We start from the raw sequence: 23,136 nt of genomic DNA, 5'->3' as shown, positions 1-23,136 counted from the left end.
TGGCCAGAGATTGCGGTTACGTGAGCATGAGGTGTGCCAGCTAGTGTGAATCTTTCCTTTTCAAAAGAAGGCTTTGATCGAAAGCTCAGCATGTAACAGTAATTTTGTTGTGCTTGTCTGCAACTCAATATGTCATCTTTACAGAGAATTGTGATCTATTCTTTTCATAATTTTTGTTGATATTCCAACCTGGACTTCTCTTTTCATAATTTCCCTTGTCTTTGCAAAAGAAAATAAGGAGGTCAATCGGCAACTATAACAGAATCTATGGGCATACAGTTAACATGCTGTATCCTACGCTGGCAAAGAGCCACTAATATTTGGTCTTGCCTGTTTCAACACATTACCTAAAATTACCTACACAGTGTCGATTAAAAATTTAAAACCAGTACTGCAAAATACGCTCATGCTCATAATTTAAGTATAATTGCAGAATGTAGTGCCACACAATGTGGCACTATACAACACTGGCGCTAATAGCATAGGCACATAAGGAACACACACAACACAGATCTGTAAGTCCACAGTATTGGTGATAAGTTAAGGAAACCATCCCGAAACACATGTGCTACAAAACGCTACTGTTTCCTGCACATATACGCTGACATCAATATGGGAAATTATCACCATGCACACGTACACAGGCCGCACAATGGGTTGGCACTCTTTGGATAAGGTGGTCGAGCAGCTGATGGGGTATAGCCTGCCATTCTTGCACTAATGTCTGTCGGAGTTCCTGAAGTGTCCTAGGGGTTTGAAGACGTGCAGCGATATGTCGACTAAGAGCATCCCAGGTGTGCTCGATGGGACTTAGGTCTGGAGAACACGCAGGCCACTCGATTTGCCTAAAATCTTCCGTTTCAATGTACTCCTCCACGATGGCAGCTCGGTGGGGCTCTGCGTTATCATCCGTCAGGAGAAAGGTGGGACCCACTACACCCCTGAAAGAGCAGACATACTGGTGCAAAATGACGTTCCGACACACCTGATCTGTTACAATTCCTCTGCCAAAGACATGCAGGGGCGTACGTGCACCAATCATAATCCCACCCCACACTATCAAACCACAACCTCCGTACAGGTCCCTTTCAAGGACATTAAGGAGTTGGTAACTGGTTCCTGGTTAACGCCAGATGAAAATCCAACGAGAATCACTGTTCGGACTATACCTGGACTCACCGATGAACACAACCCGGAACCACTGTTCCAATGGGACCATGTACTCTGTTCTTGACACCAGGCCTTACAGGCTCTCCTGTGACCAGGTGTCAGTGGAATGCACCTTGCAGGTCTCCGGACGAATAAACCACGTATGTTCAGTCGTCTGTAGACTGTGTGTCTGGAGACAACTGTTCCAGTAGCTGCAGTAAGGTCCCGAGCAAGGCTACCTGCAGTACTCCATGGCCATCTGCGGATACTGATGGTAAGATATTGGTCTTCTTGTGGTGGTGTACACTGTGGATGTCCCATACTGTAGTGCCTAGAAACATTTCCTGCCATAATCGTGAGATCACACTTTGTAGCACACGGAGGGCCAGTGCTATGACCTGCTGTGTTTGACCAGCCTCCAGTCGCCCTAGTATTCTACCCCTCATAACGTCATCAATATGTGTTCTTTGAGCCATTTTCAACACACAGTCACCATTAGCACATCTGAAAACATCTGCACACTCACTCGCTGCACCATACTCTGACATGCACCAACACATCTATGCATATGTGAACTGCTACCAGCACCATCGTGCGACGGCCTCAGGTCAAATGCACCGCATGGTCATACCCTGAGACGATTTAAACCCACAAACTGCCCACCAGAGTGTTGTTTCACCATGTATCAGCATTAACCTTAATTTATGAGCATGAGTGTAGATGAAAAGTAAAGGATTTCGCTCTTCTCAAAAGTTACAGCAATGTGTGGCAATGATCCAATTTTCTTATGCAAGTGGACTGTATCATAAAACCAGAAGTTATACTTTGGATTCATTTCTATTGTCTTGCTGGAGCAAAACATTTCTACTATGATGGATCCTTCTAGGACTAAATTTTTTTAAGGTAAAGTAGTCCCCTATTCAGATCTTCGAGTGGGAAGAGTCTCAGAGGGGAATAATAATAATTACCATATTGGATCACTGGGAGTTTGTGGTAAATTGAGAATATAAAATGGGAGATAACAAGACTAAAAATAGATATAGTAGAAATGAGCAAAATTACATGGAAATATAAAGTGGATTTCTGGAGCAACACTTTCCATTTTACGTACACATGCAATCAAAACAAAATAATTGAAATAGGTGTATTATTGTCCAGGTAATGTTTAAAAAAGAGTCAAATGCTGTTTGCTGTGTAGTGACAGAACAATACTAATTAAACTGAAAGCAGAACTGCTAGCTTTACCTGTTATCAATGTACAGAGTGGACAAAGTCACAGAAAAGTTATAACTGAATAAGTTTTTTTTTTCTCCTTTCCTTTTTTTACAGATTCTGACAGAGGAAGGACAGGAGACAGACCATGGAAAAATTCAGCATGGTTCAATGAACCAAAATTGTGGAGCTTTAATTTGAAAATCAAAGGTCAATTGTTCTCACACAATGAGCATATCGCCACCATTTCACACCAGGACTGGACCATCGGAATCCATAACATATTGCCTGATTCAACACTTCAGACAACAGGGTTCAGTGAGTAATGTAGCACAATGTGGGAATCAAGGTCGGCCTGTTCAGAGGACAACATCCAGTGAAAGCAAGACAGTGTCAATGAAAAGGCAGGACCAACACAAAGACATTCTGGCCAACTGGGGCTGACGAAGACATCACCTCAGTGATTTCTGAAACTCAAATGCATCTCTATCCTTAAAAAATCCAACTGGTGCAAGAGTTTACAGACACAGATTATCATCAAAGACTCACATACGCAGTTCAAATACCAGACAAAATTGTCTGCTTTCACACAGTGCAAACCCACACACCATGCACTAGCACAAAATGCATCCTGTGAAGTGCACTGTGTGTTGTGGCATGATGTCTGGAATAATCTCTGGGCCATACTTTGTTGAAGATGATTAAGCCAATGCAGTAATGGTGACTGGTAACATATCAAAACATGATTACAACTATTGTACATTCTGTAGTGGAGAATATGCCTGAAATGCAGTTTCAGCAAGATGAGGCCACAGCACACATGGAAAGGTTCTCAGGCAGCCTTCTGAGGAGTGTTTGCAGCCACTGTATCATCTCAAGAAACACTGACGTGAACTAACCCTCCCATTTTCCTGACCTCACCCTGCTTGACTATTTTCTTTAGGGCTATCTGAAAGAAGAAGTGTATGTGAACAAGTCACAAATATTACATGAGCTCAGGACAAAATTCATGCAGACATATGTGCACTCATGCCATAAGCGTTAACCCCTGTCATGAATTATGTGATACGTATGGTCCGTATTTGTGAGACCAAAAATAGTAGTCAGAAAGTTGAGACTGGGGCTGTAGAGTGGGTGATCAAACTGCTCCCAATCGAATTTTTGAGTAAGGTTTCAAGTGATGCCAGAGGAATGGGGATGTGCATTGTCATTGAGCAACAGAATGCCTTGACTGAGAATTCCAAACCCTTTTTTTTTCTTCCAAGTATGTGCTGAAGCTTTCTCAATGTTTCACAGTATCTTATCACATTGATGGTTTCACCTCTGGGAACAAACTCAACAAACAGAAAGCCCTGTCTGTTCCAGAACACAGTGCACACGATTTATTGTGCTGACAATTGTTTTGAATTTTTGTTTTTCAGGGGATTGTGAGTGCCTCCACTCCACTGAACTATTGTTTTGAGTCTGGAGTGCCATGAAAAGCACAAGTTTTATCGCCAGTAACAATTCTGATTGATTGATTGATTGATTGAGAGGGTTTATGGGATCAAATGGCGAGGTCATCAGTCCCACGACTCCAAAGTTACTCACAGAAGAAAGAGAGTCTGCTAAAAGTGGATGGATCCAGTCTGGGGAGTCAAATTATAAAACAATGAAATTAAAACACACATAGTAAAGGGCATGAAAGGTGAGACCAAATCTAAAAACTGGAAAAAAAATGGTGGTTTTTCCATGGGGGAGTGATCATGAGGTCCCAGACTGAGAAGACATTAAGATAGGTCCAACCACGACCACCCTGTCCCTATTCCAAGCGTAAAGCAAAATCTTATATCTGGAAATAAAAACCACTTCCACAGAGGAAACAGAGGACCAGTTCAACCATCCGTGAATTTTCTGCTAATATTAAATTCAAGGAATCTGGAAGACTATACTTGGCACGGACGACCATAAGAAGGGGACATTCCACCAATATGTGGGATATTGTAAGTCTGGTTCCACAACCACATTGTGCGCGTGGTTAGTTACACAGGAGGAAACAATGGGTGAGACTGGTATGACCAACACATAGATGGTATAAAACAGTGGACTCCTTCCAAGATGAGTGGAAGGAAGAGTGCCAAACTGCAGTAGACTCCTTGAGTGTGCAGGGTTTACTACCAAGAGCAATAGCACACCAGATGTCATTCCACATTTTGGCAAAGAGAGATCGGACGTAGAGCCGCATATCTGCAGCTGGAATCATGAAAGGGAATGGAGTAAGTTTCTGTTCCTCTAGCCAAACGGTCAGCCAGTTCATTCCCTGGGATGACCACATTACTTGGGAGCCAGAGAAAGACAACTGAGTAGGCGGCATGGTCAAGGGCAGAGAGAAGGTCATGAGTAACAGAGACCAAAGGGTGATGAGAGTAGCATTGGGTGATAGCCTGCAGGCTGCTCATTGAGTCTGAACAAATTAAAACACTGTGGAGGGAGCCCTGAGAAACAAAATGGAATGCTCTGTGAATGGCTAGAAGCTCTGCTGTGAAATCCCACCTTATTAACTGTCTTAGAACAATCAATGTAGAAGATGGTGGCACCCTGGAACTCTACAAAGATGGCACGTACAAGACACTGGAAAACCATAGGCGATGACAGAGTCTTTTGGAACTCTAATAGGTCAGTCCTAATCTGTGGTCTAGGCACTATCCAAGGAAGGTGTGTGGGAGGGAAATAAATGGGGTGCACTTCAATGAGTGGAGATGAAGATTCCAATACAGGGAAGTGACACACTTGCCAACTGGCAATACCACCAATGGGTGGTAGTCAGAAGGGAGACATCCCTCGTTTGCAAAGAGGACACAGTACATAGGATGGTCAGGGAATTGGCGAACGGCTATTGTGTACGAAACCAGGAGTTGGCTTCATCGTACTTGTAAAGGGAGAATCCTCGCTTCTGTGAGAAGACTATCAAAGGGACTAGTGCAAAAGGTACCAATAGCTAGACGCACCCCACAATGATGAACAGGTCAAGTAGCTGCAGAGTGGAAGGAGCTGCTGAGCCATAAACCTCAGTACTAATGCAATCTTTAGGTGGTGAATATGGGGCAGCCATGTCAGCTTTTTATCAAAAATAAGGCTCACAAAATAGGTCCGTGCTACCACATCGAGGAGCTGGTCGCTTAAATAAAGTTCTGGATTGTGGCGTACAGTGGATCGATGACAAGAATGCATAACTGACATTTTGGAGGGAGAAAACTGGCCAAAGCAGAGGACTATCAGATGTCACCTTGGAACCGGCACTCAGCAGATGCTACACTGCGGAAGCTGCACCAGATGCAAAAATCATCGACACATAATGCCGGGGTAACCACAGGCCCAATAGAGGTTACAAGCCCATTGATGGCTATGAGGAATTGCTTGGCACTTAGCACAGAACCCTGCTGGATACTGTTCTGCTGAATCCCAGGGGCACTGAGTGAAGTGCCAACTACAACCCAGAAGAGCCAGTGAGAGAAAAACATGTCGATAAATATCGGAAGGGGGGCCACAGAATCCCCAGTCATGGAGGTTAACTAAAATGTAATGGCATCGAGCCATGTAGTATGCCTTATGTAAGTCGAAGAAGACTGCAACAATGTGACAACATTGAGTAAAAACCTGTCGGATGGCTGCTTCCGATCTGAATAAATGGTCAGTCGGAGATTGGCCTGCCTGGAAGCCCTAGCAATACGGGGACAAAAGGCCCCGAGATTCGAGTAATCAACATAATGGAAGCTAACCATCCTCTCACGCAGTGTACAAAGTACATTTGTTAGGCTAATCGGGTGGTAGCTGTCGAGACGTTGGGTTCTTCCCGGGATTAAGGACAGAGATAGCTATACTGTCTCGCCATTGTGACGGGAAAGCACCCATGAGCCAAATGCAGTTGAAGACCCTGAGGAGATGTTGTCTCTGGGCAATGTCCAAGTGTTGGAGCATCAGGTTGTGGATGGAATCCAGGCCTGTGGCCAAGTCCCATGAAGAGGTAAGAGCCTGCAAGAATTCCCATTCAGTAAACATTTCACTATGGGGCTCAGTGTGGTGCAGGTTGAAACAGGGCAGAGGGGGGAGGTCTGTTCAACTTGGCGTTTCTGCCAGAGAAAGGTAGCAGGATAGGATGAGGATGCCGATGCCATTGCAAAGTGTGTTGCAAGGCATTCTGCAAGGACCAATGGTTCAGAGCACAGATCACCTTGGAGGTTAAGACCCTTGAGAGTTGACTGTCACTGGTGACTCAGAAGGCTATGGAGCTTATACCAAACCTGCAATGAAGAGGCACACATCCACAAGGCGGAAATATAGTGCTCCCAACTTTCCATTTCACTCTGCTTAATAAGGTAAAGAGCCTTAGCACAGACAAACTTAAAAGTGAGGAGGTTGGTCTGTGAAGGGTATCATTTAAATGGCTGCAGCACCCATCGACGGTACTGGTCGATGACGAGGGGGACCTGTGCATAGCGGGACAGCAGTGCCAGCAGCATGAAAATTGTGGCAGAGATAACTTGCATAACGGCATCAATGCAATTCAAGTGGGAGGTGTTGAAGTGCACAGAAGACTTCCATAAAGGCCAATTGTCCCTGCGGAATGCCCACCGTGGGGGTCTGTCTGCCGGGCGGCAGCAGGAAAACGACAATCACCAGAAAGTGGCCACTGTCACAAAGGTCATGTTGGGATGACCAATGTTAGGAAGCCACTAGAGCAGGGGAGGAGATCGTGAGGTCGATAGCAGTAAGGGCACCATGAGCGGCACTGTAGTGGGTAGGGGAACCATCACTGAGGAGAGACAAATCGAGGTCCTTCGTAAGTTGGTAAATTAGGAGACCCCCACCCGTTGAAGTGACACACCTCCACAGTGGGTGGTGGGCATGGAAGTCCCCAGGAGGAGAAACGTGGACAGGAGTTACTGTATTAAGGTAGACAGTTCAATGTAAGGAAGTGACCTACATGGAGGGAAGTAGACTTGCAAACAGTGATTGCTGGAATCGTTAGCACTCTAACCACTATTTCTTCCAGGTTGGTACGTAGGGGGATACAGTCACTAACGACAACGAGTGATCCAAAGTGCAAACCCTGCCAAATGCTACCCTGGGGCCGACATTGTTCTGACAGAACACCCAATAACCACGAAATGTTGGAGAGTGGTCATCATGGAAGTGTGTTTCTTGAAGAGCAAGACAGAATGAATATGAGGAGACAAAATGTTGTATTTCCAGTAGGTGACAATAGTACCCATTGCTATTCCACTGGATGATTGTGTGGCGAGGGTCCAGGTTAGACACAAAGAAGGCGAGAGGATGTCATGTCACTCAGTCAGTGGTCATCACCGACAAAGATGAGGTGACATCTACAAATAAGATGTCAGACTCAGGTTGCGAGGCTGGGCGGTGGGGGATGGCACCTACAGGGGTACTGGGGGGTGGGGTGGGGGGGGGGAGGGGGGTGAGCCTTGTCTTGTAACTTATGTTTCTTCTTCTTCTCTTTCAGCCTGAGATACGCTGGGGAGATGGGGCCCAGGGGGGAGACCTATCACCAGCACATGGTGAAGAAAGAGGGCACTTCTTTGGCTGGGAATGGAGAGCAACTCCCGGATGGGAGGTTGTGGGAACTGCAGGGGAGGGGAAGGGGGGAGGGGGGCTGGGCTGGGGTAAGGAAGAGGTAAGAGGGGGGAAAGGATGCAACACAGGCAAAAGTTAAAGATAGTAACACTGGATGGAGTCTCTCATACTTCAGGCGAGCCTCAGCATAAGACAGGCAACCCACAGACTTTTACTTTTGGACCTTCTCTTCTCTCTTCTAAGCTGGGCAATCTGGCAAGCGAGGGCAGTGGAGGTCATGAGAACTGACACACACAGGTGGCAGAATACAGGGCTTCCCTCGTGGAGTGGGTGTCCAGAGTCACCACCCAAGAGGGTCTGGCATACAGCAGAAAGACAATGCCCAAAATGCAAGGCACCGAAAACACCTCATGGGTGGCGGGACGTATGACATCACATCACATCTGTAGCACATAACCTTGACCTCATCCAGGAGCGTATCACCCTCAAAAGCCAGAATGAAGTCGCCGGTATCACTGTGGTTGTCTCTGCGACCCTCCTGCACATGTCTAACAAAAATGCCACGATGATCCACATTAGTCTGGAGTTCATCAGTTTCCAGAATGAGATCCCTATGAAAAATTACTCCCTAGACCATATTCAAAGATTTGTGAGGAGAAGTAAACACTGGGACACTGCCAAGACGATCACAAGCACGAAGGGCAGCAGAAGGAGCTTTGATCAATGGTTAGCCCAATCGCATCTTACTGAGAGACTCCACTTCACCACACTTGTCCTTGATATTCTCATAAAAAAAGAATGGCTTTGTGGGGGTGAATGTGTCCCCATCTGTCCTAGTATAGAGGAGGTAGTTGGGAATGTGTTTCATCCCAAGATGGCGAGCCTGGCCCTCCTCCCATGGTGTACCCAGGGAAGGGAAGGCTACCGGGTCATACGAAACAGCATTCAATGATCCTTCACCATTCAAAGAAACGGCCATTTCAGAATGACCAGATTTATGTCGCTTGATACGCTTCATGCACCAAGCACCAACCCTGATACCACCCACTCCGATCAGAGGCTCTCCCCATGGGCGCCACCCAGCCACAGCTAGGGCCACCTGGTATGGTGGCTGTTGCCAGGAGTTCCGATGCTCCAAGAAGACAAGCAACCACTCCTTGACATATATGAGGAGGGAACAGCTCAGGTATCAGTAGTGTAATCCCTGTGTTGTCAGGGGTCTCAGCCAGATGGGTATATGACAGTCCCACCACACGGACTGGCTACACATGCTGGTGACCTAGCAGGGTGGAAGGGGGCTACAGTGCAGAAAGGAGAGAGGAAATAAGGGGAGAGGGCAACCAACATCACAGATGCTAGGGAGGGAGTTCTTCCCCAGATGGCTCACAATAAAAACAGAGAATTTACAGTAGAGGTCAAACCTCAAGCAGGGACATAAATGCCAAAACAGATGAAAAAATAAGCAGGTGGAACAAAATTGCAAGCAATACAGGCAACCAGGTGGATAGCGAGGTCGATATAAATCAGAACACCAAGAGAGGGGAAGGAGGGGGAAACGGGGAAGGAGCAAGAATAGGGGAGGAGGGCAGGGTGAAGGAAATGCAGCCAGAGAAAGAATAATGGGCTACAATAGCTCGAGGCCCCCGCCCCCCATGCACCATGCACAATCTCCCTGGGCAGAGGGGGGAGGGGGCGGATCAATTTTGTGGACATCCATAAGCACTTTCAGAACACAATATGAAACAATTTAAGGGATTTGAAACAACCTCACACAAAACGATTTCAAAATCTGTGAAAACTCATCACCAAACATTCTTATTGTGAACCGTCTGTTTGCACCATAAATGTGTACAAGTTGACAATTAATTGCAGCTGGCTTAACATTTTTGCACTTTAAAACTGTATTACAGAACACACTTCACAGTCAGCGGGCTCAGAGTGTGTCTTAAACATTTTGAACTATCACTAACAAATGTAAACAACACAATCCAGCTCTCATCGCACCAGTGGAAAGACAATGCACCACAGAGACGAGTGTGAATGTGCAGAATTGCAACACTAGTGCTGAGATGGCAATAGGATGAAACTGGGCTTACTTTCTGTACATGCTTCGTACGTGGATAAAACCAAAGGATACAAGACACTATCAAAGTAATTACAATACCAGGTTAGGTCAAAAATTAATGGGAATATTTAATCTCATAGGCTTTAAACATCCAAATTGCAATATCCCCCCCCCCTTTCTCTCCCCCCCCCCCCCCCCCCACTCACATCAATATTGGCAACAATGTGGAAGTAGTAAAGATAATGGGAGGTTGCTGAAGTATCTGCACATTCTTTGCTTCAGGCCAACCAATTTTATCAGGTGTTTTGTGCATGAAATGCATAGCAGCAAAGTTCGTTCCAAAATCATTGAATTTCAACCAAAAATGATGTCTCACAAGCATTGCTCAGGCATTGCTGAATGAAGGTGACAACAATCCAGAGGTAATAAAGAAAGTTATAACAGGTGACAAAACATGGGTTTATTGGTATATCAAAACCAAAGCCCAACTGTTCCAATGGAAACTGCCTGAAGAGCTAAGACAAACAATTTGACAAGTTCAATCACATGTGAAGATTCCTTCACTGGTTTCTTCAGTTACAATGGGATAGTGCATCATGAGTTCCTGCATTATGAACCTATGGACAATAACAAAGAATACCTGCAATTTATAAACTATTTGCGTGAAGCAATTCAAAGAAAAAAAGACCAGAATTGTACAATACTACTCGTGAAAATTGTATGATGAATGCTCCAGCTCACACCTTCATGCTTGTTCATTTTTTTTTTTAATTTTTTTAATTTATGTTGTTACCAGGCGTGGCCTCCTATGACTATTCCTGAGGCTGAAGAAATCCGTGAAAGGACATTGTAGAGCGACCACTGATGAGATAAAAACAGAATTGCTGAACACAATAATTATAAAAAAGTTTCAGAAGCGCTTCCAAGATCAGAAAAAGCACCTGGCCCAAGTGAATTACATCTGACGGGAATTACTTTGAAGAGGACAAAGTTGATGTTTAAGAATATAGAAATTCTTTCAGAAAAAAAAAATTCCCATTACTTTTTTATCACACCTCATATAGTCGAGAAAAAACAAAGTAAATCTTATCCTGGAGCTGATATATGCAGCAACCATAACTTACCAGCAATGCAGTGCAAATTACGACTGAAAAAAAATTCATTAATTAAAAGTAAAATCTGACAGGTGGGCAACAGATAAATTAAAAACAACGTGTAGCACAGAAAACTATAAAAAATTCAGTGAAGCTGAAACAGGAAGACAATGTAGGTCAACTAACAAACCACTGTTGCAAATATCTAACAAATAAATAAATAAATAAATAGAAATGATAACTGCAAGAAAGGATACAACTTTCAGGTGAAGGCACCTGTGAATGCTTTGAGAAAGTTGACACTCCAGAAAATTTTGTGTGGTCTTTCGCAAAGCATACTCCAAAAAACATGGGTAAATGATCAAGTAATGGCATTAGCAGAATGAAGTACAAAGGGAAAAACAAATCAGGATACAACAGACTAAGAAACTTAGTCAACAGGGAAGTAAAAAAGGCTAGAAGAGACTGGCTAGAAGCAATCCATGACAAAATTAATAAAAACTATCAAAAAGGACAAACAGAAAAGTCATCAGCCTGATGAAAAAAGCATTTTATAAGTCAAAAATAAATCAACAATTCAATCCAGTGGAAGGAGGGAGGGTTCTCACAGATAATGAGGGCATAGTTCACAGATGGAAACAAGTCAGAACAGTTAAGTGAAATAGAAGAAGAAGAAGAAGAAACTGAAGTGGGGCCTGAAATCATAAAAGAAGAACTCAAAAATGCATTTAATGATGTGTCAGAATAGTATATTAGTGGTACTGATAACATACCACATGAAACATTTAAAAGCACTAGGCCTGAAACTGACATATGTCTCAACCAATAACATATATTTTTAAAGAACTGGCATTACATCAGAAGACTTGAAGAAATGTATCATTGTAACGATTACAAAGAACAAAGCAGTCAAACGTGATCACTGCAGGTCTGTCAGCACCTCATGTTGTTGTCGTTAGCATTGCTGATGCTCAATAACAGGGGCCTTCATACGATTCCTGGACATATCAGGGATTTCCTCCACTCAGTATCCCCCTCCCCCCTCCCCCCCCCCCCCTCTCTCTCTCTCTCTCTCTCTCTCTCTCTCTCTCTCTCTCTCTCTGTGTCTGTCTGTCTGTGAGAGAGAGAGAGAGAGAGAGAGAGAGAGAGAGAGAGAGAGAGACATGATCATTTCGTCATCATCAACATCATAATCACAATCATCAACATGCAAGTCGCTGAAGTGGCATCAAATAAAAAAAAAGTACTTGCACTCTAACTCCTTTGAAGGGGATCAACAATGTCATATGCATATTTCCATTTCATTGCAGGACTTAGAATTCTCAACTTTCTTCAAAAATATTAACAATACAGGCACAATGAGACCAAAATCAAAACCAATTTAGCTAAGGACTGAATCTTCTGAGAATGCTGAGGCATAAGAGTGGTAATCCTACACATTTGCAACATAAATGAAAAAAGATTTAGGGTCAACAGAAAAATTTATATAGCTTTCAGACCTCAAGACACAAAGCACACTGTCAACTGGAACAAACCGATGTAAATTCTAAAAATTTACAAACTAGACTATAGACACAGAAGAATAATTAAATAACTATGCAGTGATAGTAAAGATACAAAATACACAAAAGCAAGCCAAAATTCTTCAACATTTTACTTAAGGGTGAAATCTATTTCCATCTTTATTCAACATCTATCTGCATGGTATATGCAATAAATAAGAGCAAAGAATACTGTACAGGTATTTGAGTAAATGGAGAAAGAGTACCGATGCTTAAGTTGCAAATGACACAGCTGTGATAACTCCAGATCACAGAAATCTCCAAAGAATCTTAGAAGTTATGGAAGCAGTGCTAACTGCGGAGCCCGAAATGGAAATTAACTCAAAAAAGATGTAACTACTCACTTTTCAAAGAAACTAGAAGAAATAAACACCAAAATTATAGCAAATAAAAATAAAACAATTAAGAACATACCCATATTTACAAAGTAAGATAATGTAAGACAGAGGAAGCAAAGAATATATAAAACAAAGAATCAGAGAAGGAAAAGCAAAGCTCATGAATAAAAGAAAAATGCTTTGTTAAAACAACAGATAATGAAGAGAGGCAAAATGTGTTCAACAGCTGCAAAACATAGGCAATATGCAAAATCAAAATGAAATCTCTAAGTGTTTGACGTATGGCACTGGAGATGTCTGCTAAAGACAAAATGCACAGATAAAACCACTAACCAAGAAGTTCTGCACACAACTGGCATAAAAAGAGTCATTTAGTAGAACAACAGAGTGAAAAAGATACAACTGGATTAGTCATATAATATGACACAACCAGTTCCTCATAAATGCCCTTTAAAGAACATTACATGGGATGACAGTCTGAAGATGACCATGATCGGCATTTTTAAAACCTGCTTTACGTAATGCAAAAGTCCCTAATTATGGAGAGATCAAGAAACTACCTTCTAACAGGTCTAAGTGGATAGCTGCCAACCAATTGAAATAATTATGATGAAAAAGAAGCCATTTATCTAAAAGTTTAATTATTTATCACCATTGTCCCTGACCTAATTAATTATGTAGGCCATCTGTCTTAAGTGAACCATTATGTAATTGTGGGCCCATCCACAAGTCGCCAAGGTCGTTTAGACTCTGCTAAAGAAGTTTTACTGTGATGCCCTTACACATGCTCCGTACTGCCCCAATCTCTCCCTACATATTTTTGGAGCCCTGAAAAGTGGTATCAAGTGAAATTTGTGAGTGGATTGAGGACTTTTTGGTCAGGGAAACACAGCATGTTATCTTGGATGGAGAGTCATAATCACATGTAGAAGTAACTTTAGGTATACCCCAGAGCAGTGTGGGGGGACCCTTGCTGTTCATGTTACATATTAATAACCCTGCAGACAATATTAATAGAAAAATCAGGCTTTTTGCAGATGATACAATTATCTGTAATGAAGTACTATCTGAGATAAGCAGCATAAATATTCAGTCAGATCTTGATAAGATTTCAACATGGTGCAGAGTTTGTCAATTTGCTCTAAATGTTCGGAAATGTAAAATTTTACACTTCACAAAAACGAAAAAACATAGTATTCTATGACTGCAATATCAATCACTGTGGGAATCGGCCAACTCATACAAATACCTGTGTGTAACACATTGTAAGGATATGAAATGGAATGATCACAAAGGTCTCAGTCATGAGTAATGCAAGTGGTGGACTTAGGTTTATTGGGCAAGAGCAATCAGCCTCCAAAACAGACTGCTTATAAATCATTCATGCAACCCATCCTAGGATATCGCTTAAGTGTGTGGGATCAGTACCAGATAGGACTAACAGACTGAATGTATACACAGGAGGGCAACATGAATGGTCACAGGTTTGTTTAATTCATGGGGGAGTGTCACAAAGATACTGAAGGAACTGAAATGGCAGACTTCTGAAGAAAGACTTAAATTATCCCAAGAAAGTCTGCTAAAAAATTTTCAAGAACTGGCTTTACATGATTACTCTAGGGATATAATGCAACCCCCTATGTAACACACAGTGATTGTGAGGATAAGATTAGAATAAACACTGCATGCACAGCAGCATTCAATCAATCATTCTTGCCGTGTTCCATATGTGAATGGAACAGGAAGAAACTCTAATAAAGGGTACAATGGGACGTACCCTGTGCCATGCATCTCACTGTGGTTTGCAGAGTATAGATGTAGTACAGGATAAAGATGGGGGAAAATTACTGTCCATGCCATTTTCAATGGAACCAACAAGATATTTACCTTCTCAGATTTTGAGGAACAATGATAAATCCATAAAAGTATGGCAAGACTGAAATTTGAATACAGCTCTCCCCATATTCAAGCCCAATGTTTTAACTGATGTACCCTCTCTTTTAGGCTCAATACACTTGGGCAAGAAACAGCCGCGCGTGCTCGCAGGGAGATCGTGGCATCAAAACTATTCCAGTGCACACACGGTGGCATCGCAGCAATAATTGCACAATGGGCAGTGAAATTTCAAGTCATCCGATTTGCGTTAAAAAAATTATTTTATGTACATGAAGCAAAACTACACCCATATCCGTACTTAGTTTCTCAATAAAACTTTTACTTTTCGCCTAAAAAATAAAAACCATTGTTTTAGAATTGTGTACGTTCTCTGCTATACAGTCTTTCTCACTTGATTTTGAGAAAACTATTAGGTAAAATGAAATGATTTTTTTGTATGTTATAGCCAGAAATCTCAGATTGACTATGAACCGGGTTTCTTTTCATTATTTCTCATAGTTATTGCGATCCTTCAAAGCAAAGTACAACACTGCACATATTTTGAAAAGGTTGCAGTGAAAAATGTAATCGCTGGCAAGTTTACGTTCGGTGCATTTTATGGCATATAATGCTGCATAAGAAATATAGCTTACATATCCAAATTGTTTTTAACACTGGAAGGAAAGCCATACTTGTCTCCATCTTGAATCTTGTGGCCGAGACGAATTATGACGCACCATACTCAACGTTAAGACTGCGCGCCGCACTATTCCCCAGCGGCACTAGATTGGGAGCCAACCAGCATGGACGTACACAGAAGAAGGCAGGCAGTGTTGATTATTTCGTTTACAAATACATCAAGCAATGCAACAGGAGGTTTTGGGTTCACCCGCTTGTTAGTTCACGACTGCCGAAAGGAGTGTTCGTGACTTTGTTTACAGATTTACGAGAAGATGAAAGTAAATTCTTTAATTACACAAGTCTGTGACTAAAAAACTGCATAGGATTTTTTTAACATTTGCTTATAGATTTTGACCTCCCAAAACCAGGAAAAATATTCAATAAATTCTATCACATAGGTTTTTTATGTATATTGCAGTATTTATGTTCATTAGTAATAAGCCTGTGTGACTTTTTTAATTTAATAATTATTAAAAATTACATAAATTATAATCGATAAAATAATTTTTTTAAAAATTACAATGTTAACTACTGTCTGTTACCACTTGCAGGTTTTACCGTGAACTCCTGGGCGCCAGAAGCAAATGCAAACAATCTTATTGTTCAGTTTTATCGTGTTGCGACAAGTCAAATGACGATTTGTATCTAGCATGTAATGAAGGGAAACTCTCAGTAGACATATTGCTATTCAACTGAACAGTGCTGTTGTATCTGTCTAGGCATGGCTACAAGAGGTCGTGTTATTTCTCCAAACAGTTTTTCTTATAACTGTGGTGAATACGCTATTAAAAGTCAACAGAGAAACATAAGTGATTTTCTGAGGAACATTTATTTTACTTACTTCAAATTAAAACTTGGTGATCAAGATAAACCATGGGCCCCACATAAGGTATGTAGAAGATGTGAAGAAGAACTTTGTTTGTGGTTTAAGGGTAAGAAAAATGTATTTCGATTTGGAATTCCTATGATATGGCGTGAGCAGAAAAAACATACCACTGATTGCTACTTCTGTTCAGTTGATGTAAAGGGATTCAATTCAAAAAACAAAAGAAACATAAGTTATTCCAACCTTAACTCAGCTATACGTCCAGTGTCCCATAGCTCTGAAATACCTATCCTACAGCCACCTTCCAGTTTGGATGAATACCCGAGTGAGTTGGAGGACGAAGTTGCATTACCTCCTCAGGGTGAATCAAGCTCAGATTTTTCTTCAGACGAAGATGAAAGGCCCCAACTATTTCTCAAAGTGAGCTCAATGATCTAGCAAGAGATTTAGGTCTCTCAAAAGATGCAGCCGCACTGTTAGGTTCCAGATTACAAAATAAAAACCTTTTATCATTTGGCACCTCATTTTCATTTTCATGGTACGGACACCGAGAAAAAGAATTTACCCAGTTTTTCTCAAAAGAAGGAAATTTAGTTTTTTGCAATGATGTGGAAGGACTCATGCATTGCTTTGAAATGCAATACGACTCATCTGAATGAGCGCCTATTCATTGATTCGTCCAAAACTAGTCTTAAAGTACTATTGCTGCACAATGTAAATAAATTTGAATCTCTTCTGACAGGACATTCTGTGCATATGGAAGAAAACTAACAATTTGGCCATTTTCCCGGAAAAAATCAAATATCAGGACCATCAATGGATGCTTTGCGAGGACTTCAAAATACTCACAATGCTTTTGGGTCAGCAGGCAGGCTATACTAAATACCCATGCTGCTTATGCTTGTGGGATAGTAGAGCCAGAGAACAGTACTGGACTAAAAGTGACAGAGGAAGGCTTGCCCCCAGACACCAGGCGGGCAGACAGAGATGCACGGCCCCGAGGGCCCACTGAAGGCGGCACAGATGAGGCGACAACTGTCGCTCGCGAGGGCGACGATAACGTGGCTGAAGCATAAGATGTTTGAAGGGAAACAGGATACAACCTTTCAAATTTCAGTTTTGCCTCTCGATAAGTGAGCCAGTCCAGGGTCTTAAATTCCATTATCTTCTGCTCCTTATGAAGAACGGGGCAATCCGGCGAGCATGGAGAGTGGTGCTCCCCACAGTTGACACATACAGGCGGAGGCGCACATGGAGAATCGGGATGAGAGGGGCGTCCGCTATCTCGACATGTGGCGCTGGATGGGCAACAGGAGAACATATGCCCAAACTTCCAGCACTGGAAGCACCACATCGGGGGAGGGACGTATGGCTTGACGTCACAACGGTAAACCATTACCTTGACCTTCTCAGGCAATACAGCACCCTCGAAGGCCAAGATAAAGGCACCGGTGGCCACCCTGTTAGTCTTGGGTCCTCTATGTACACAACGGACAAAATGTACACCACGTCGTTCCAAGTTGGCTCTCAGCTCGTCATCGGATTGTAACAATAGGTCACGATGGTAATTAATCCCCTGGACCATATTTAAGCTACTGTGGGGAGTGACTAACAGGGACGTCACCCAGCTTATCACACAAGAGCAACGCTCGTGACTAGGCTGGGGAGGACGTCTTGAGGAGGATTGACCCATTCCTCATTTTAGACAACCCCGCCACTTCCCCAAACTTATCCTCCAGGTGTTCCACAAAAAACAGAGGCTTTGTCGTAAGAAAGAAGTCACCATCAGCCCTGCTGCAGACAAGGTATTGTGGGACGTAAGGCTCCCGCTTGGCACTAGATCTGCGTTCCTCCCACGGCGCAGCCAACGAGGGGAACGAATGAGGGTCATATTGCGCAGCATCGAAGTCAACTCTGCCTCGCTTAGAGACGCTGGTGGCTGTGCGACCACCAGCTTGGTGTGATTTATTGCGCCACATCCGCCCAGATGCCACCTACTCCGAACGAGGGCTCTCCCCAAGGGTGCCACCCATCCAAAGCAACGGGTACCTGGCCGATATCCCGTTGCCCGGAGTCCCCGTGCCCCAGACAAGATGGGCACATACTCCTTGGCATGCGTGGGGAGGAAACAGCTCTGACATCTGTAGTGCGATCCCTGCGTGGTCAGGGGGCTACCACCAAGAGGGTACATGATGACCCCACCACAGCGGACTGGCTACCGTGCTGGATTTTAGGTGTTGAAAGGGTCCACAGTTGTCGTGGGCGCCAAGAAGGGGATTGCGCACAAGACGAGAAGGGGGCAACCCAGAAGACGTTGGGTGTAAATCCCGCCACACGACAATAGGTAGAATGCAAGATGGTGGTGCATGATGGACCAACAGAAAAACACCACATAAGGCGTCCTTCGCCAAATGGCACGCACTAACAACGGAAATTTGGAAAAATGGAGGTCAAACCTAAGAGGGGACCATCACAGAAGGCCGAAAAGTTTGAGACTCCTTTAGTCACCTCTTATGACAGGCAGGAATACCGTGGACCTATTCTAACCCCCGAACCCGCAGGGGGATGCCAAGAGATTTGAAAAGCATGCAGACTTCCTGATCTGCTTAGGTGCCTTAGATGGCAAGCACGTGAGAACAGTTAAACCAGATTTCAGTGGTTCTCAGTTCTACAACTATAAGAAATTCCATTCTGTAGTTCGGTTCGTAGTCGCAGATGCAAACTATTTGTTGAACTATGTTGAAGTTGGATCTCGTGGAAGAGAATCGGATAGCACTATCTTCGAAAACTCGAAGCTGTATAAACTACTAGAAAGTGGCCAAGCAAGCCTACCAAATGGACAACCTCTACCAGGAACTACAGAACCTTATGTGCCCTTTATGTTAGTGGGGGATGAAGCGTTTTCTCTGTCTAATTTCATCATGAGACTGTACATCGGAGCTTTCCTCTCCTACAAGAAACGCACGTTTAACTACAGTTTAAGTCATGCTTGGAGATATGTGGAGTGTGTATTTGGTATTCTGAGTAATAAATGGCAAATATTTCACAGACCTATCAATATTAAGCTGAACTTCACTGTTAGCAACATCAAATGTCGCTGTGTGTTTCACAACTATCATCTCAGAGATGGCTTTAGCTTTCAAGACACTAAGTATTCACGGCCTATGTGACCTGGGCAATGGAGTTCCAACAACCCAAGAAAGAAGTTCACTTTAATTCTAAAAGAAATGTTTTCGCTAATTACTTCATAAACGATGCTGGAAAAGTACCACGGCAAGACAAATGTATTTAAATCTGGTCGGTATCAATCATAGTGAACAGTGAAGCAATGTAGTGTCTAATGTGAAAGATAATTTCATTTATGTCACTATTGAAATGTGTCTAATTATATACTTTGTAGTTGCAATACAATAAAGCTGAAGTAACAAAATTTATTTTAAACTTTCATTATTAACTGGAGATTTGTTCATTGAGATGATGGGCTCTCGCCAGGGAGCACAAAGCATTTGTTGCTTAACGCTATTTCAAGTTCTGAATGCCCACATTCGAGCAAAGGCGCCATCACTAGAACACAAACACAAAATAGTTTAATGATGATACTTACCTATATCATTTTTCTCCTGATCTAGTTTCGCAGCGAAACCCTTACAATACTCTTCACACATTTGAAACCAAGCGGCTCTCTTCTAAACTCGATCGTGATACTCCTTGCGAGAAGTATCCCATATTTCTGGGTATTTTTTCACCTCTTCAATAAACAATTCGACATTGAAACCAATTGCATCCATGGCAGGCTGACTGCAGCTGTTGGTGTGGTTGCAAAACACGTGTGTGCTGCCCCATTCACAAACAATGGCGGCTGCTCCGCGGCGATCGGCGAGATTGCTTCGACACAGCAGTTGCTGGCAAGAGCAATTCACTCGCCACGATCTCGCTGCTATTTCCCATCACTACCGCCATAATGCACACTGCTCCATTGTTTTACATGCACTGTTCAAATGGCCGAGAAACGGACACTGCAATCGCACGATAATAAATCGTTTATGTGCATCAAGCGTTAGTATGAATGCTTAGAGTGTATAGAGACGGAGTGAGAAAGATGTGGGAAGCCCAGGAATTAATATGTCTTTAGTACACACAAAGGGGAGGATCAAGTCTTCTTGGTCTATTATTCTTGTGTCTGAGGTATTATGGTTCATGTGTGAGACTCCTTTCTTTGCATGATAGGTATTTTTTAATGCAAGTGTTTTAACAAAACGATGATCACCACTGGATTGGAAAGGGAAGACAATTTTCAAAAATTTCCTCTAATTAGAAACCTTTGTAACTATGCTGGCAAGATTGTTGCAAAATTTAACCTATCTATTCTACTGAGATGCCCTCCAAGCATGTATAATGCTGGTGGTGGTGTAACAATTTCTTTAAATAAGAGGTAAATTAGTAATGTGATACGCCATAAAATGCACAAAAACACAGCTTCTCTAACACAGGATAAACACACAGAAACATAAATAAAGTAAAATAAATATGTACTGTGCTACATATGCCCTTCTGAAATTCAGTTGCAAATGTCAGTATGAAAGTTAAGCACCCTTTATTATGTTATCATCATCATCATCATCATCATCATCATCATCATCATTTTTAAACACTGGGAAGTCCAAGTTGGAATATCAACAATTGCTACTCCCTGTAAAGATGACGTGTTAAGTGCAGACAAGCACGATGAAAAGACTGTTGCACACTGAGCTTTAGGTCAAAGCCTTCTTCAGAAAAAATGAAGACACACACACACACACACACACACACACACACACACACACACACCTACCTCTGCAAGCCACCTGACTGTGTGTGGTGGAGGGTACCTTAAGTACCTCTAACGGTTCTCCCTTCTAGTCCAGTCTTGTATTGTTAGTGGAAAGAAAGGTTGTTGGTATGCCTCTGTGTGGGGTCTAATCTCTCTGATTTTATCCTGATGGTCTCTTCACGAGATATACGTAGGAGGGAGCAATATACTGCTCGACTCCTCGGTGAAGGTATGTTCACGAAACTTCAACTAAAGCCGAGCTATTGTGCATCTCTCTTGCAGAGTCTTCCACTGGAGTTTATCTACCATCTCTGTAATGTTTTCGCTGTTACTAAATGATCCTGTAATGAAGCATGCTGCTCTCCATTGGATCCTCTCTCTCTCTCTCTCTCTCTCTCTCTCTCTCTCTCTCTCTCTCTCTCTCTCTCTCTCTCTCTCTCCTATCAACCTTATCTGGTACGGATCCCACACCAGTGAGCAGTATTCAAGTAGTGGGCAAACAAGTGTCCTGTAACCTACTGCCTTTGTTTTCGGACTGCATTTCTTTAGGATTCTTCCAAGTAATCTCTGTCTGGCATCTGCTCTACCGACAATTAATTTTATATGGTCATTCCATTTTAAATCACTCCTAATGCCTACTCCCAGATAATTTATGCAATTAACTGCTTCCAGTTGCTGAACTGCTATATTGTAGCTAAATGATAAAGAATCTTTCTTTCTATGTTTTTGCAACACATTACACTTGTCTACATTGAGATTCTATTGCCATTCCTTGCACCATGTGTCAATTAATTGCAGATCCTCCTGCATTTAAATACAATTTTCCATTGTTACAACCTCTCAATATACTACAGCATCATCCAGAAAAAGCCTCAGTGAACTTCCGATGTTATCCACAATGTCATTTATATATATTGTGAATAGCAATGATCTTACGACACTCCTTTGCGGCACACCTGAAATCAGGCTTACTTTGGACGACTACTCTCCATTGAGAATGACCTGCTGCATTCTGTTATCTAGGAACTCTTCAATCCAATCACACAACTGGTCTGATAGTCCATAGGCTCTTACTTTGTTCATTAAACGACTGTGAGGAACTGTATCCAAAGCCTTGTGAAATTCAAGAAACATGTCATCTACCTGGGAACCTGTGTCTATGGCCCTCTGAGTCTCGTTGACGAATAGGACGAGCTGGGTTTCACAGAATCATCTTTTTCGAAACCCATGCTGATTCCTACAGAGTAGATTTCTTATCTCCAGAAAAGTCATTATACTCCAACATAATGTGTGTCCCAAAACTCTACAACTGATCGACGTTAGAGATCTAGGTCTATAGTTCTGCACATCTGTTCAACGTCCCTTTTTGAAATCGGCGTTGACCTGTGCCCTTTTCCAATACTTTGGAATGCTACGCTCTTCTAGAGACCTACGGTACACCGCTGCAAGGGGGGGGGGGGGGGGGGGCCAAGTTCCATTGCATACTCTGTGTAAAATCGTGCTGGTATCCAATCAGGTCCACTGGCCTTTCCTCTTGAGTGATTTTAACTGTTTTTCTATCCCTCTGTCATCTATTTCGATACCTACCATTTTGTCATCTGTGCGACAATCTAGAGAAGTAATTACAGTGCAGTCTTCCTCTCATCCTCTGTTTCAGTACCATTTTGGTCACAGTGTCTGGACACTTTGTTTAGATCCACCTACCGCTTTAACATAACACCAAAATTTCTCAGGATTTTCTGCCAAGTCAGTACATAGAACTTTACTTTCGAATTCATTGAACGCCTCTCGCATAGCCCTCCTCACCCTACATTTCATTTTGTGTATTTTTTTTTTTTGTCTGCAAGGCTTTGGCTATGTTTATGTTTGCCGTGAAGTTCCCTTTGCTTTTGTAGCAGTTTTCTAACTCAGGTGTTGTATCACGGTGGCTCTTTTCCATTTCTTATGATC

Source organism: Schistocerca cancellata, chromosome 9, assembly GCF_023864275.1.
Source record: "Schistocerca cancellata isolate TAMUIC-IGC-003103 chromosome 9, iqSchCanc2.1, whole genome shotgun sequence".
NCBI classification, from domain to species: Eukaryota; Metazoa; Arthropoda; class Insecta; order Orthoptera; family Acrididae; genus Schistocerca; species Schistocerca cancellata.
Note: the sequence above shows the minus strand (reverse complement) of the source record.